Here is an 18,173-nt window from a genome sequence, read left to right as displayed (position 1 = left end):
CCTGTCATGGGATACTCTATTCTCTGCTGGAGCATCTCCTCGGGATTCGCTCTGCTAGGCCAATGCACCTTCCTGCTGTTGCACTCCATCACTCCTGCAGTCTCATTCTCTCAAGACTCACTTGCTTGGCCCACCAGCCAGGCCACAGTAGTCATCCCCTTCCAGCGTATGAAAGGATCTCAGGACCCACTGTCCCAGGCAGTTTTTCTCTTACTGCCCCTTAATGACACCACTGCCCAATGCTGGTAGGGGAACCCAGGCCTGCCCTCTACCCTGGGTTCTATCCCAGGGACCATACAACAAGCAGTCAAGTTCTGTACAGTCCTGGACCTTACTGCTGTATCCCTGAGCTACTTTCCTACCTCACCATCTCTCACACTGAGAGTTACTGCAATTTCTCTCTCAGCTCCTTGGCTTTATACAGCCCCCTCCTGTTCTTGTCCAGCTGAGCCTTGTGTCTCATTAGGCCTTGATCCCTGGCTTCTCCTCTAGGTGCAGCCTAGGCAGTTAATTGACCTGGTCACCTTAACCCCTTCAGGCCTTGTGTGGGGTGGACACCTCATCACAGTTTCCCCTCAGTCTTCTTTTCTCAAGATTAAACATGCCCAGTTGTTTTAACCTTTCAAGTTAGGTTTTCTAAACCTTTTATCATTTTTGTTGCTCTCCTTTGGACCTTCTCCAATTTGTCCACATCTTTCCTAAAGTATGGCACCCAGAACTGGCTGGACAATTACCTCCTGTGTTTTATATACAATACTCCTGTTAATAGACCCCAGAATGAGAGTAACCCTTTTTGCAACTGCATCACATTGTTCACACATATTCAATTTGTGATCCACTATCACCCCCAGATCCTTTTCAGCAGTACTATCACCTAGCCAGTTATTCCCTATTTTGTGCTTGTGCATTTGATTTTTCCTTCGTAAATGTAGTGCTTTGCACTTGTCTTAATTGAATTTCATTTTGCTGAATTCAGATCAATTCTCCAATTTGTTAGGGTTATTTTGAGTACTACTACTGTCCCCCAGAGTGCTTGCAACCCCTTCCAGCTTGGTGCCATCTGCAAATTTTATAAGCATCCTCTCCACTCCGTTATCCAAGTAATTCATTAAAATATTGACTAGTACTGGACCCAGAACTGTCTCCCATTGGACTCCACTGGATATGCCCTCCCAGTTTGACAGCAAACCATTGGTAACTACTCTTTGAGTACGGCTTTTAAATCAGTTTCACACCCACTTTATGGTAATTTTTATCTAGACCACATTTCCCCAGTTTGCTTATGAAAATGTCATGTGGGACTGTGTCAAAAGCCTAACTAAAATCAAGAGATATTTCATCTACTGTTTCCCCCCATCCATGACACTGGTAAACATGTCAAATAAGGAAATTAGGGTTTTGGTATGATTTGTTCTTGACAAATCCATGTTGACTATTCTTTATAATCCTATTTATCCTCTAAGTGCTTAAAATTGATTGTTTAATAATTTATTCCAGTATCTTTCCAATTATCAAAGTTAAATTAAGCCAGCCTATAATTCCCAGGTCCTCTTTCTGACCCTTTTTTAAGATAGGTGCTATGTTTGCCCTTCTTCAGTCCTCTGTGACTTCACCCATCCTCCATGAGTTCTCAGAGATAATTGCTAATGTTTCCAAGATTGCTTCTGTTAGTTCCTTAAGAACCTTAGGATGAACTTCATCAGGTCTTGCTGACTTGAACAAATCTAATTTATCTAAATAGTCTTTAACCTGTTCTTCCCCTATTCCTCCCTCCCCTGTTGTTAATATTAATTGTGTTGCATATCTGGTCACCATTAGCCTTTTTAAAGACTGACAGTTATTAACTCCCTTTCCCTTTTGAATAAAGGGCCTACACTTTCCATTGTCTTTCTCTTGCTCCCACCAACTCTCTGTGATGCCAGTTCAGATCACTGCACCAGGGTCTCAGATGCTTGAGGGTTACCCCAGGAGAGTGTATGGCACCCACCAGCCCTTTGGGGAAAATCAAATGAAAATATTATTTGAAAAAGAGAGAGTTGCTTCTCCAGTTAGGCATACTAGAACTCACACCCCTATTTGTATGGCTAATGGATTGCACTGAGTATGTGCACAGAGAGAGGCTGTCTGGAAAATGAACTCTGTGGCACAGAGTCTGGGTGGCTCTGAAGATGTGTTATGGTACTTAACGTGGAGCACTCTCCCCAAACAGTATGAGTTGAAATCCACCAGGGCAAAAATCTGCAGTAGTGAACACAGATACACATGCCTCCCATCTGCCTTTATCAAAGGGGGATTTTTATTTTGGGAAAAGTACTGAGCATACCGCAGAGTGTTCAGAAGGCACTGGAACTATTGTTTAGAAAAGAAGATAAACGACACATGCAAGAGCTTGCTGGGAGGGGAGGATGATCAGGGTGGAAGAACAGGGAGAGAGGGGTTGGGATCAGGTGGAATGGGAGGGAGGAGAGGAGTAGGACACTAGGAGGGAGACATGGGATGAGTGACAGAGACTGGGGGAGAATAGGGACAGGGGTGTCTGTCAGCCCCACATATTCTTCCTATGTGTGTGCCATGAACTGGGTCCCCCAGTCTACAGGGTGTGACCCCCTCTTCCCTGCTCCCCCTCATATGTGTCAGTTACTGAAAGGGGCTTGTCTATCTGGGTGGAGGTCTGAGCCTCTCTCTCTCTGTCCCCCATGTGAGTTGGAATCTGAGGGTCCCTGCCCCCTGGGGGTGTCTGAGCCCTGCTCCCTGCCCCCTGTGTGTATGTGCCAGGCTGTTGGGGGCTCCTGCCCATCTATGACAGTCGCACTTCCCTCCTTGCTCCCCCATGTAAGCCATGTTCTGGAGGAGGCTTCCTTTTCTGGTGTCTGACCACCCACTCCTCAACCCTTTCACATGATCTGGGAGCTAGAAGTCAGTGGCGGATTAACCACTGGGCCAGTGGGACCTCTGCCCAGGCGTCTTGGGCAAGTAGGGGCCCCCTAGAAAAATGGGTGCCCCCATGCCCAGACCCGTTCCACCCACCAGCCTGTTCCACCCTCCTGCCGAGAAGCAGAGTGTGATGTTGCACTCCCTATGATTTTATGAAAATAAGCTAATAAGTGTGAATATAATGTAACTGGAATATGCTTCGTGCAAAAGGTCTCTTGCAAGGTATCATTACAAAGCTTATAATCTACTGAGTGTGTTCATCCTATGTGTATGAATGTATCATTCTTGTATCTGAAACTAGGAATATAAAATATAGCTCTGAGGTCCTGTTGTAGTTATGCAAAGTGTGGGCCATTAATGGTGGTTTAGAATCTTGATAGCTCCCATCAACTAGGACAATTGACTGTAGATGGCTCTGTTTACTTGCAAGCCTTTCTGTGAGTCAGGCCGGGAAGAATGATGGCTTGGGGTCTCACAGGACATGTGACCATGTCACCTGGTATTGGAATCCATCTTAAACCTGGTGCTTTTCCATTTAGAAGGAGGGGTGAGGACCCAAAGAGACAAAAGATTCCTGCCTTGTGCCAAAGGTATATAAGGAGATGGAACAGAACAAAGGGGACTGCAGTCATGAGAAATCCCCTAGCTACCACCTGAGCTGGAACAAGGACTGTACCAGGGGAAAGGATTGTGCCCAGACTAGAAAGGAGTCTAGGCTGTGAAAGAAGATTATTGGGACATCTGAGGGTGAAATTTCATCTGTAATCAGTTAGGCTTAGAATTGTGTGTTTTATTTTATTTTCCTTGGTACTTGGTAACTTACTTCGTTCTCTCTGTTATTACTTGGAACCACTTAAATCATACTTTTTATATTTAATAAAATCACTTTTTGCTTATTACTAAAGCCAGAGTTAGTGACTAATACCTGGGGAAACAAACAGCTGTGCATATCTCTCTAGCAGTGTTATAGAGGGTGGATAATTTATGAGTTTGCCCTGTATAAGCTTTATACAGAGTAAAATGGATTTATTTGGGCTGTGGACCCCATTGGGAACTAGGTATCTGGGTGCTAGTGACAGGAGCACTTTCTAAGCCATTTTCTGTTAAGTCTGCAGCTTTTGGGGGATGTGGTTCAGACCTGGGTCTGTGTTTGTAGCAGGCTAGCGTGTCTGGCTCAATGAGACAGAGTACTGAAGTCCCAAGCTGCCAGGGAAAACGGGTTTAGAGGTAATCTCAGCGCATCAGGTGGTAGTCCCAAGGGGGTCTCTGTGACCCAACCCATCACACGGGGTCAGAGTTCGGGGGCTTGACCTGCTCTGGCCACCCACTCAGCACTCCTGCAAGGGAGTGGGGTCAGGGAGCTGGGCTTGCCACGCTCCACCCACCCAGTGCTCCTGCCAGGGCACAGAGGAAGCCCCCGCATCCTGATCCAGCTTCCTGGCAGGAGCGTGGGGGAGCTGGCAGGGGAGACTGCAGATGGAAGACTGGGGAGGGGCCCCCACTTGCTCTGGCCCAGGGCCCCACAAACCCCTAATCTACTTCTGCTGGGAGTCACTGTCTCCTGGAGTTCTCTGAATGCTGCTCCCTGCCCTCTGTGAGTGTGCCAGGATCTGGGGGCCAATGCTCATCTATGGGGGTCTGCTCATCTCCCTAGCCCAGTGGTTCTCAAACTTTTGTCCTAGTTACCCCTTTTCACTCAGCAAGCCCCTGAGTGTGACCCCTCTTATAAATTAAAAATATGTAATGCTGTTATAAATGTTGGAGGTGAAGCAGGGTTTGGAGTGGAGGCTGACAGCTTGCGATCCCGCCCCATGTAATAACCTCATGACCCCCTGAGGGGTCATGACCCCCAGTTTGAGAACCCCAGCCTTATCTCCTCCTGTGAGCAAAGATCTGGGGAAGCCCTAACCCTTTGGATGAGGGCTGAGAACAGTCATGGTTAGAGTCAGAGCCATCCCTAGCTATTTTGGTGCCCTATGCAGCCGCCCCATGGGGGGGTGTGAGGGGCCCCAGGCCTCCACGAGGGAGCCTGGAGGACAGGGGGGAACTACCCCCCGGCCCCAGCCTGCTCCGCTCTGCACTCCTGGCTCCCAACCTTGGGGGGCAGTGTGGCTGGGAGCCAGGGGAGTGGAGCAGGCTGGGGTCGGGTCACTCCACTTACCACATGGTGAGTGCAGGCCCGACCCCTGCAGCAGTCCTCTGGGGAGTGGGGGAGGGGCTGGGGTGGAGCAGGGGCTGGGGAAAAGGGTGGAGTGGGGGTGGGGCTGGGGTGGAGCAGGGGCGGGGGCCATGGGAAAGAGGCAGAGCAGGGACTGGAGCAGCACGCAGCTGCACAGGGCACCAGAAAATGTGGTGCCCCAAATTTCCTGGTGCCCTATGCAGCTGTGTACTTTGCGTATGGGTGGGTTGGAGTGTGCACCAAGAGCACACTACTGACACTGGGGTGGGGACACACATCAGAAACTCTCCATCACTGGACACAGGGGAAGGGAACACTCACTGATATGAGCAGAGCAGTTCACACATCATAGGGTTTAAGGCCAGAAGGGACCCTTAGATCATCTAGTCTGACTTCCTGTGTCTAACAGGCCATCCACCCATACCTGCCCATGATGTGAAATTAAACCAAAATTAGACCAAGGTATTAGAGCCCACAGGAGACTAGACTATTATATGCCACAGGCTGAGAATAGGAGGAACCCAGGTGACCAGTGCCCAAGACTCCCGCAAAGGCAGGGAGATGATTAAGTAAAATTTATCTAGATAATCCCGGCAAGTGACCTGCACCGACATGCTACAGAGGAAGACGATCCCCCCCTCCCCCCGCCCAAGGTCAATGACAATCTGACCCAGGGCCGCCCAGAGGATTCAGGGGGCCTGGGGTCTTTGGCGGCGGGGGGGCCTCCGCTTCAGCGGTAATTCGGCGGTGAGGGGGGTCCTTCCGCTCCGGGACCTGCCGCCGAAGTGCCCTGAAGACCCGCAGCGGGGGCCCCCGCCACCGAATTACCGCCAAAGACCCGGCACTTCTGCCCCCGGCCCCGACCCCAACTCTGGCCGGGTGGCGCGGCTCCGGGCCGGCCCCGGCCCCGACCCCAACTCTGGCCAGCGGGCGCGACTCTGGGCTGGCCCCCGGCCCCCAGCCCTGACCCCGGGCCGGCCAGCGACTTTGGCTCCCAGCTCTGGGCTGGGCCCCAGCCCCGGGCCAGCCCCCGGTCACCGACTCTGGCCCGACCCTCACCTCTGGCCTGGCCAGTGGCTCTGGGCCGGCCCCCAGCTCTGGGCTGGTCCCCAGTCCCGACTGCGGGCCGGCCCCCGATTTCAGGCTGGCCAGCGGCTCTGGCCCGGCCCCCAACTCCAGCCCAGCGCCCGCGGCTCCCAGCCCCGACTCTGGGTGGCGCGGCCCCCATCTCCAGGCAGCGTGGTAAGGGGGGCAGGCGGCAGGGAGCAGGGAGAGGGTGTTGGATAGAAGGCGGGGAGTGGATTAGGGTTGGGACTGGGGGCGGTCAGAGGGCAGGGAACAGGGGAATTGAATGGGGGCAAGGGTCCTGGGGGGGCAGTCAGAAAGGACCAGGGGTTGGATGGGGCGGTGGGAGGCAGTCGGGGCAGGGGTTCCAGGGACAGTCGGGACAGAGGTCCCGGGGGGCCATCAGGAATAAGAGGAGGGGTTTGATGGGGTGGCAGGGGGCAGTTAGGGGACAGGGAAGGGGGGTGGATGGGGCAGGGGTTATGGGGGGCGGGGCAGAAGTCCCAGGGGGCGGGGGGGCACGACCCCCTCGTGGGGTGAGGAAGAGGGAACCGGTTGTTAATATTTTGGCAGCTCATCACTGGTTAGAACTACAAATTTCTAAATGACCACAACTCCTACCAACAAACATTTTTCTTTCTGTTTAAAAAACTAGGAAAACTAAATGGCAAAAAAAAAACATGTTTACCAGTGTAGTATCCTGCTGCCAGAGACTTACCCCACTGCAGCCAGCTGCCAGAGCCTTTCCCCAGTACCTCCCCCTCACCAGAGCCTTTCACTGACACATGTAGCTACTCACCGCAGTATGGACACAGCCTCTTTTCACAGTGGCATAAAGCTATACATATCCTACCTGCCACTGCCAGAGGTATACAGAGTAGATGTCACCTAAATTTACATTGTACTACAATAAGGCACAGTGAATGGCCTTACACTAAGGCCAGTCTGCACTACAGAACTATGTCAATGAAAAATCCACACCTCTGAGCGACATAGTTATACCAGCCTTAACCCCTCACATAGCCAGCACTATGTCAATGGGAGAGCTTCTCCTGTCGACATAGGTACTGCCTCTCAGAGAGGTGGATTAACTATGCCAATAGGAGAGCTCTCCCATCAGCATAGGAGCGTCTTCACTTAAGCGCTACAGCAGCGTAGCTGCACTGATGCAGCGTTTTAAGTGTAGACCTGCCCTAAGAGACTAGGGCCCTGAGCCAGCAAAGCTGGTGTTTAGCTTGGAGCATGTGAATAGTCTCAAACTCGGGGGATTAAAATGTGCTTGAAGTTAAATACATGTATAAGTCTTTGCAAGACTCTAGATCAGACTGTGTCATTGAGTTTCCTGTGTAAAGTGCCATGTACATTTATGGTGCTGCCTCTATGGTGTTTATAATAATAAACAACAGTGCAGGTGTGGGGAAAGATCATGAAAAGACCAAGGGAACAGGCTAAATTTGAGAAATGAGCTATAAGAACGGGTATGACTGAGAGATGGTACCTGTCCCATCATTCTTACTGACTTTCCCAAGTGCAGGGGGCAGCATGAAAGAGGGCAGGAAGCAGAAGGAGGGAATAGGAGATGAAAAGAGAGTTCAGTTGACACCATGTAACACAATGAGTAAGGGAGAAACAGGTAGAAATAAGTGCAGAAATAAGGTAGCAGCAAGTGGGCGCAAGTAGATTGAACTTAATGTCATGACACCAGTGAAGGAAATTTAGGTGGGGTGATGTGGCCAAAACAGCATTTTGGGCAGATTGTCAGGGGAGAGGTGAGATGCAAGAAACCAGAGAAGGGGAGGTTACAGTGATTAACTCAGAAGACAACCAAGGGTTGGACAAGGAATTTAGCAGCAGGATCAGATAGGGAGGGATTGTTTTTGGTGATATTATAGAAGAGTGGCAGGACTTGGGGACAGCCTAGATAGGGGAGAAAAAAATGAACTGAAGAGAATTCCAAGGTTGCAAGCCAAGGAGATAGGGTGGTGGTGACGGAGAAATAAAGTGGGGTTACTAGGAATGATGAGTATGGATCAAAGTTCATATTGGGTCAGATTTATGCCTGGTGTAACTCCATTTCTTTCAAATGATACTAGGGAAGAATGTGCCCCATTGGATAAAATCAGTAACTGAGATCAAAGCCTGACCCCCATTTTCTATTGTGTGTGGAGTAATATTCAGCGTGCAGTTGATCTGGTCTGCCTAGTCCTCTTGCTAGAGAGCCATTTTATTGTTAAAGGCCCTCTATGCAACGCAGTGTGCTCTGCTTTCGCTCTCTCACAAGCAAAAAGAAAAGATGATTATGACCTTTTGAGATTTCAAACTTTTCAGGAAACCAAATGCAAAAAGGCTTGAAGGCCTGATTCATAAACAAAAAGAAAGAAATCTGCCATCTGTCTTTTATGTCTTTGTTCTGTGTGTCTCTTCTTTTCAGGCTTCCTTTATCCTTATACAGCACCCTTTGAAATACATCTTCAGTCTGACTTTCCCTTTAAAGAAAGTGTCATGATGTGCAGCTCCATTGTGCTCTATTTCTGTTCACATCTGGTATTATGCTTTTTTCCTCTTTACATTTTCTGTTTTTTTCCAGTTTTTTCTTGTTTCTTTATTCCCCCCTCCTGTCAGTCCCTTTTACTCCTCTCATCTAATTTCTCAAATATCCCCTTTGATAAGGAGACACAGCAACAAAGTCCTTCACATTTCTACTTGTTCAGACTCTAATACACAAAAATCTACATAAATGCACTCCCTGATCCCAGATAACAGGGGCATTATCAACTCAACTTCAACAAAATATAAGAAGGGAGGGGGGAGGGAAATTTGGTCAGTAGTGCGCTCTATTTTTATCATCGCATTTTTAAACTGTACCAGGGCGTGCCTAGAACAAAGGGGAGATGGAATGTGTATAAATCTGAAATAAATAAATTACAGCTTATCTGGCCTCAAAAGTCTTGTCACCTTTCTTGAAACAATGCACAGCAACAGAAATGTTCCACATGTCTGACCTTACAAATGGACCATTTCAAACTCCCTGCTCAGCTTTCTTGAATCTGAAAACCTGAAAATCAACTTAGTTCATGGTTGGTTTTCAGTAGTTTTAAGAATTAGACTTACCCTGCAATGAAGGATGCCTTTCTATGGTACATATTCAATCGCTTTTTGCCATGTAGTTTTTAAATGTCTCCTAGGACGGGGTTTGCATCACTTCCCTTTGAGGATTTGGGGGGAGGAGCTTCATGGGAGAGCTGCCACGCAAAATTCTTCCATGGGGGGGACGGGACATTTGTCTCCTCTACAAGAAATGTAGTCAAATAAGTTAATAGAAGCAATACATAATGTATTGTGACAAGGTAAATGGATATATCTAATCATAAAGTTTAGATGAAATGGGTAGGAATCTTCCAGTGAAATCTGAGCTGTAGCAGTTTCCATTCATATAGGTTTGACAAATTTCGGGGGGGGCTTTGATTTATGGAAGTTTGCAAATATTGGGCCAGATTTTCCCCTCATTTTCAATAGTTCAATCCTACTGCAGTCAATGGGGTTGCACAGGGGCAAATGAGGTCAGGATTTGCCCCACTGAGTTTCACCTTTAATCACCAAATGCCAACCTAAAAGTGTAACTCAGAAGAAAAAGTAAGGCAAATGTCTGCGTTATGTGGGGACTATGCAAAATCACTGAGTCTTAGAGAGGTTAATCCTGGGACAAATTCATTGCTGGCGTGAGACCGTTGATGTCACTCAATCTGTTGCCCACTGATTTTCTCCCCTAAACTTCTGGAGTCTAAAGCTGTTTTGACTGCACTGACTCATGCATGAAATAGATTCAAAGTCTAGAGATTTAGTGTATTCTTTACAATGGGTCCATCTGTAGAGTCTTGTGTTTTTACATTGCAACTAATTACAGATGAGCATGTCCCATTAAGGTATCTGACCCGGAAGTCAACCTTTGGGCAAGCCTTTCTTCTTGACATTTGAATGGGTATTGTGGCTACGGCTCCTGAGAGATACTGTAGGGGTCTATATTAAAAAAGCTATGGAATATTTATTATTCTTTCTTATCTAATGTGCAACAGACATCAGCATTTGAAGAGACTGTTTGAATTTAATTAACTCAAACCCTGTTTATAAAGGAACTGTAACTTCCAGCAGACCCAATTCAGGGAGCAACTTCTTCATGACTACTAGAGATAAAACTCTAGTGTTCCAGCAGGTTATCTGAATGTAAAAACGATTTATGCATATGTATGATTGAATAAATGAAAATTGGGAACACTAAATTTCAAAACAAAACCTCAAAGCAACAGTATGATATGGCTTTTATGGCTTGTTTTGGAAACATGATGTAGAAGATATGCTTAAAAATATGTGAAATGCATCTATTGAGATTACACTTCAACCTTATCCCCTGAAGCTTTGCTGAACATATTGGCCAAAGCTTTGTTTGAGATGCTGTGAGAGGGGAGAGGGAAATCGCTTAGTTTCAAACACTATTTTCAGAAAGTGTGTGTTTAATGTAATAGCAGTTCTAGTCTAACTATATCAGAAAGGTTAGCTGTTTCAGGTATGTCCATACACTTTGGCTCCCTTGCATTTTAGGATTGGCCAATAATCTTATCAAGTGGATGACAATACTGATGAACAAATTGGTTTGGAAAAAGTCAAGAAACTCCGAACCTTTACCCGTTTCTAATGCTAAATTTCAACCAATCTCTCCTAGGACTATGAAATATTTGGATACTTCCTGGTCTCCAACTAGGGTCTGAACCAAAAGTGCCAAACCATGAGAGACAGCTCATGGTATGTCCAGTCCTGGTCATAAATATAAATGCTGAAGATTTTGTAAGAAAGCCTGTGATCAGAAGATTTCCAATTCCAGTTTCTTAGACTAAACATCCAATTTTTTTTCTGGTTATCTGAGTCAACTCCAGCTTCCAAATGTTTTGAAGTTTGCTCAGAACTATTTGGATTTATGGATTTAGCCTCTTTTTTGGTCCTGGTTTCTGCAAATATAGGCCTCAGTCCTGCAACAAAGCCTGTGTGGGCAGATTCTTGCATGCACCTACACGGATGTCATTACAGGATCTGGGCCTTATTCATTAGTCTTAAGTATGGATGGACTGTGGCCTTTAACTATTTGTGCTGTGTGATTGGTCATGCACGTCAGATAGTATTTTTTCTGCTCCCTAACTGGATGACTGAACCTTTTCAAACAGGAGAATAACAAACTTCTGATATACACTTTTGGATGAATAATCATTTATGCTAAATCTGTGATTATTTCAACATTCATAAGCATTTTCACAGATAACTGATAATTGTCCATACACCCACAAATGGAAGATAATATGATCCTACAAAACAGCAAACTGAACTCAGTGTTATTTTCAAAAATATTACTGAATCAGTGTTTACTTACACTTGATTCAGTGCCAATGTAATGACTGCCATAAAACAATATGTAAAGTGCCATAAAATGCCTTTTGAATGGCATTGCAGTACAATGGGCTGCTGGGTGCCTAAGGCAGATATTATAGGTACAACTGAAAAGTACAGTTCTAGGGAACAAAGAGCTCAAATAATCTGATGTCCTGCAGGCAGGCAAAGATAATCTGCAGTATAGAAAGAACTGAAGGAGATGCAGAGCCTACAGAAAGCCATCCAGTTGTTTCCACTGATTTTTTTTTTAAAGAAAAAGACTATGACAGAAATATAAAGGGAGTATTATTTTAAGTATTTTTCCCAATCACAACTCAGCACTTTGGAAGATAATAACTAATATATCAAATAGTTGATTTTCATAGTAACTAAAAGCCTTGAAATATCATTTATACCACAAGATGTGGCTAGTGAACAGAAAAATTGTTCCTCCACACACACATAATGTGCTTTACAGGAACAAATTTCAGACTAGGAACTCTGATATGTGCATTTAAGGATTGAACGTCTGGTTTAAAATGTCATCATTCTGCCATCCTGTGGAAACCTGAAGTACTACAAGTAAAGTATAATTTTGATTGGTTTAGTAATTTAGCATTAACGTTACTGGAAATGGTACATATTGAACAAAAAATGCATTTTATATTTACAGTATATAACAATATGCTATAATACAGAATGAGAATTTTTATTATAGCTTTTCATCACCAAAAAAACCCCAAATGAACAAAAAAAAACCCTAAAAAAGAGACTATTTTTGTTTCTTCTATTTCAGAGCCTGATGCCCTAAATAGTGTTCAGATTGTCACTATAGCAATTATTCAGACTCTCGGCCAACTCAGAGAAAACTATCACAGCTCTTGGACACAAATCCCTGATGTGGTCCAAATTGGCTCTCAGACCTTGTATGAGGTGTACACAAGGAATAATCCCGGAGGTTGCCCCAGGAAGTTGTCTGTGCAACCACACAGACTTTGGCCATCTGTAACACCAGACCCTGCTTGATCTCCTAATCTCCAGTCTCCAAGTCCAGCCTTGACTCCAACCCTGATTCTGGCCTCTTGATCCTAACTTGGAGGGCCATGCCCGCTCACTTTTTAACATGGGTAGGCATGGAGTGGCGGAGTAGCCTCAGGCAGGCACGGAGTGACGGCGCAGGGGCTGCACTTCATGGCAGTGGAGCTGATAAGGTGATCAGCTCCCATGCTGTGAAGCACAGCCCCTGACAGACTCTTCCCGATGCGGGGCGGAGGTGGATCTTAGACACCCCCCCACACACCATAAGGCCCTGCCCCGGGGCCGCAGTTCCAACGCTGGTGCCCCCCCCCCCCACACTTCTACTCAGGTTCCAGCGCTCCTGACCCTGACTCTTGCTTATGGAATCTGGCATTGCAATTCCTCCAGCTCCTGCCCAGAGACTACCACCCCTGGAGGGCAGACCTCAGCCCAGCCACGACCTATGCCCCAGTCCATTACACAATGTCCAGTAGATCATAAACGCCTAAGTCACTGGTTAGATGCTGCAGTGTAATCAAAGCATGATGCCAACACAGATCACCTCTCTTCACCCAAATCAGGCTGGAGTCACCAAGCCCACGTCATGGTGTACCCATGTTCTCCCACAAACTTCTGCAACTTCATGATCTGGGAACTGCCCAGAATCCACATGCTGGCAATCCTGGCGATGCAATATTGCTTTTCCCCTGCACTGTCGGTTCCAAACCTTCACGCTGTGTGTCTTTGGAAACACCACATTAATCTGCACCTAGATCAGGAAGTAGCAACTTGACCTTCCCCTCCTCAAGTGACTAGTAAAATATAGAACTTGTCAGACAACCAGTCAAGGCTTACCTATCACCAGGGCTCATTTCCTGCCCCCTCTGCAGCTGCAACCCCTTTGTCCCCTCATCTTTTCCCCCTTGTCCTCACCCGCCATACATACACACAGTCCTCTCTCTCTGACTCTTCCCCACTCAATATAACAAACATTTTGGTTAGACCAGCTGCTGACTATTCTGCTGTGTTCACAGTAAACCTCCCCATAAAACAAAAACCTCAGTGTGGGCCCCCCCAAAGATTTATGTCCTACCTGAGGTAAAACTCAACCGGTTGAGACCATTTTGACCCATAGCTCATCAATAGTTTGATCTTTAACTCTGCGCAAAAAAACCCACCTAGAAACTTTTTGAAAAATTGCTACTATCTCCACAACTCCTCACTCAAATGACCTTAAATGTGGGTCACTAACTCTACCCTGCACCTGCCTGAGGCACACTAAATTTCAAAGGAATCTGAGTAAGCATGTCCATTGTAGAGGAATTAGAAAGGTCAACCTTTAAACAGAAGTCATGATGCAACCTTAACTATAGTGGCTGCTGGACTACTAAAATAAATGAATTGCTTACTTAGGTCTCGTGGCTGATATGTAGCATTCACTGAAAATGGTTAAAATGCTCTAGAGGAACCTGCTATGCATATATCCAAACTGACTGAAGTTAAAATCATTACTTGTTTCTCGTACATAACCTTATCCTGTGAGAACTATGCACAAAAGGAAGGGTGTGTGGCCTACTGGGGACAGGGGATCAGAAATCGTAGAATATGGACTCCTGGGTTCTCTCTTCTGCTGATAAAATATGAAGATTTTTTCTTCATTTTGTTGCCATTTTATCATTGCAGACATTTGGGTCTGATCGAGGATGAGGATTCCATCCGCTGGACAGCTGTCTGCATAAAGATTTCTATGCAACAACTTTTATCAATTTATTGTCCTACTGGGATATATTACAGTTGGCAAAGCAGTTCCATTTTAACATTTAATCTTCTACTGTATTTCCTTTTGTGATCAGAAATAAGGTTAAAGGTTGCCTCTGAAGATGCTGCTGTCAGAGGCAGTCAGTGTTTCTCTCTCTGACAAACAGTGATGGATTTCAATGTTTCTATTCTGGTAACAAGGGTCTGACTCTGCAAACTGTTCCTCACATGAGTAGTCCAAGGTACTTCTCATGTGACTAAAGATTTTTTGAAACAGCTGCATACTTCCATTCTAGTGAAATTTCACATGCTGCAGCTATTATTTGATTATTCTTATCACTGAACAATAATTAGTCTTTCACTGGAACATTTCCAAAGCTTTGTGCAGGGTTTTAGCTATCTGACTCCTCTTAGGGTACATCTGTAATGCAAAAAAAGACCTGTGGCAGAGCCAGCCTGGGTCAGCTGACTCGGGCTCCTGGGGCAAAAAACTGCAGTGTAGATAGTCAGGCTCAGGCTGGAGCCCGGGCTCTGAAACTCCATGAGGTAGGTGGATCTCGGAGCCCAGGCTCCAGCCTGAGCCTGAACATCTACATTGCTATTTTTAGCCCTGCAGCCCAAGCCCTGAGAGTCCGAATCAACTGACCTGGGCTCTGAGACTCGGTGCCATGGGCTTTTTATTGCCTTACAGTGACTGAGAATCACATAACTAAGCTGTGACCCTTTGGAAGCAAGTGTACCCTACTGACTATTTCACTTTCCACGTTTCACTACAAGCAAATCTGATTTCAAATGTGAAATAAATGTGAAATGTGAAATAAAACGTCTTAAGTAATAGTGGCCTGTGCTATTCATTCCGGATTTATCTGTCTCTGGGAACTGGAAATAGTCACACTCCAGCAGGATTATCAGACTGTCAGCCGATGGACAATTTGTTCCCTTGCTATTTTATTAATTATGATATTTAAAAATAAGGAAAAGAACAAAGGAAAATGACCCCTTTGCTAGGTGCTGATGGCAGCAATGAGGGCTGGGTTGAAAATGTCTCGCGCGCCTTTTCTAAAATAAAAGAAACTCTGGCTCAAGCCCTTCCCTTCCCCTTCCTCCCTCACCTATTCCTCCTCCTAGCTGTGGAGAATTAAAATAAAACTTCCATGGTCAGCCCTGCAGGCAGGTTTTCCCCTCTTACAAGCACTCAGAGCCCTTTGGGAACATAGATTACATAGAATATTTTTATTTGGGGGAAAAACAGTCAAAAGAAACACCAAAGCCAGTATATATAGTTGCATATAAGAAACTGAGCAACCCAGGTCAATACATGAGGAGTCTGGCCAGGTCCCAGCCCCAAGTAATAAAGGTCCAGCTTGTGGTGGTCCAGAACCCTAGGTCACCACAAACCCCACCCACTGAAAACCCCACTCATGGGTCAAGTTAGTCAAGGGCATCTAGGAGTGGCTTTCCTCTGCCAGTCCGCTCCAGTCCAGAGAAGACCACCCTACAAGGTCCTGCTCCAGTGTGTTCGATGATTCCAGCTGTGCTTGCACCAGCCAGGAAGACCAGGATACTATGAAATCAGCTCAGTACAGCCACCACTTCCAGTTCAATCAAGCCTCATCATTGATTCAGCTCTGCTCTAGTGCTGCCAGCCCAGGTAGAGTTTACCATAGAGTCAGCACTGCTGTTAGTCTCAGAGATTCTTTTACACAGGGTACAGAGTTGCCAGGTGAGAACAGAGCAAAACAATAACCTCAGACATGGTCTCTGCTCCCTATGAAAAAGCTTCTTGTTTCCTGGACAGAAACCCTTCTTCTTTTTTTTTCTGCTGAGCCCAAGTTTCATTACCCCACCAAAAGCCATTCTCATAAAGTCAGGGAGACCCCTGGCACAGGGCATGTCTTTCTACAATTTCTGTACCCTATTGTGAGTACAGTAATACTATTAATCTATTGTCACATTTACACATCAAAACCTAGACAAATTTTAATTTTAACAATACTCAATTGGTGGGATTATGGGTAAACAAAATTATAATTTATGTAAATGAGTGGCCAGAGCTGGCTTCTCCCTTTATCCTCAGTAGAGGGAGCAGAGCACTCCGTCCCTCTCAGTCTGGTAACCCTGGGTTTACACAAATAATCCAACAACAACAGAGTAACTAACATTCCATTGCTACTGGTAACCCAGATTGTCCTGCTTGTAAATTGTATCTTTTCCCTCCACCCTGTCTATTTAGATTGTTAGCTCCTTAGGAGGGAGCCTTTTTTCCATTATGTAGGTTGTTTTACAGTACCTAGCACAAGCGATCCCAATCCTGCCTAGGGTCCTTAAATCACAGGTGAGTTTCTACAGGCAGTTTTATCTCAGTGGTTCCCATCTCTTCTCTGGAACCCCCATTTCACAGAGGGGGAACTGAGGCACGAAGAGGTTAGGTGACTCACCCAGGAAGTCTGCAGTAGCGTAGGGAACTGAACCTGGATCTCTCATAGCCCTAGCCAGTGCCCCAACCATCAGCTATCCTTCCTTTCCACTAATAGTATGGAAATAATCACAATAATAATTTGCTTCGTGCTAGCCATGTACTGTAACCTGCTATAAACGTGATACTATGGTGAGTGCTTTGAGTGGTAGATTAGATAAGAACTTGAAGCACAGCACCAGCACTCTGATCTGCCACGTAGAACTGAGCTGGAGAGTAAAGACTCACTGGGGCAGCAAATTCTAGAGGAGTGACACTGTGCTCTACTCTGCAATGCGTTTGATTCCACTGTGGCACGTAGATTTTGGTTTGCATGCACAATACCAAGAAACTGAAATAATTTGCATCTGTAAATTCCTGTTTGCTTGTGCAAAGCTGCATGTCTGCAATTTCAGGAGCTGATTTGTAAGGTTGGCCCTCAAAGCAGTAAATGGATTGTGCCCTACGTACCTCCCCAGTTTTCTGGCATGCTATGAACCATCTCACTTACCTAGGTCAGAGAGGAAAGGGTTTTCATAGGGGCTTACAGAAGATAGGCACAATAGTATTATATTTGGTTCTATGCATTGATTCAATCCCCCTGTGTTGGCCAACAAACAGCTCATCTTCATTCCGGGTTTTCATTCCATTCACTTCACAAGATGTCTTGGATGCCCTGAAGGCATCTCAACCCAAGACCTGTGAATTTGACCTCTGCCCTTTTTGATGGGTGAAGGAGAGTCAGGAGTGAATGGTGCCTCTCTTGACTGAAATAGCCAACACATCATTAAGAGGAGGAATTTTCCATTTATCATTCAAACATACAACAGTGGAGACTGACACTGAAGAAACCCACGTTGGATACACTGGATCAAGCCAGCTACCGCCCAGCATCAGTCTGTTCCTGAGGAAGTGCACAGAATAGCTGGCTAAAGGCCACCTACAAGCACATCTAGATGAAGCTAAAGATCTGGCCCTGTCACAATCTGGATTCAGGCCAGGCCATGGGATGAAAACTGCTTTAGTGGCACTGATGGCTCCTGCTGTCAATGGGTGGAGGGAAGACATCCATTTTCATCCTTCTGGGCCACTCTACAGCATTTTACACTGCTGACTGTGAGATATTGCTGGTCCTCAGTGAGAGAAGTGACAGAGTCCAGATGAATGTGCTAAAATGGTCAGCATCCTTCCTGGGGGATGCACCCAAAGGTTGTTGGTGGGAAACTACCTCTACCACCAGACCCATCATTTCTAGGATCAATTTACTCTACAGTTCTTTTCAACATCTACATACGGGCACTAGAAGAACTGGTGAGATGACATGGACACAAGTGTCGGAGAATAACAGAG

The sequence above is a fragment of the Mauremys mutica genome, chromosome 2 (genome assembly GCF_020497125.1).
Source record: "Mauremys mutica isolate MM-2020 ecotype Southern chromosome 2, ASM2049712v1, whole genome shotgun sequence".
NCBI classification, from domain to species: domain Eukaryota; kingdom Metazoa; phylum Chordata; order Testudines; family Geoemydidae; genus Mauremys; species Mauremys mutica.
This window is presented reverse-complemented; position numbering follows the sequence as displayed.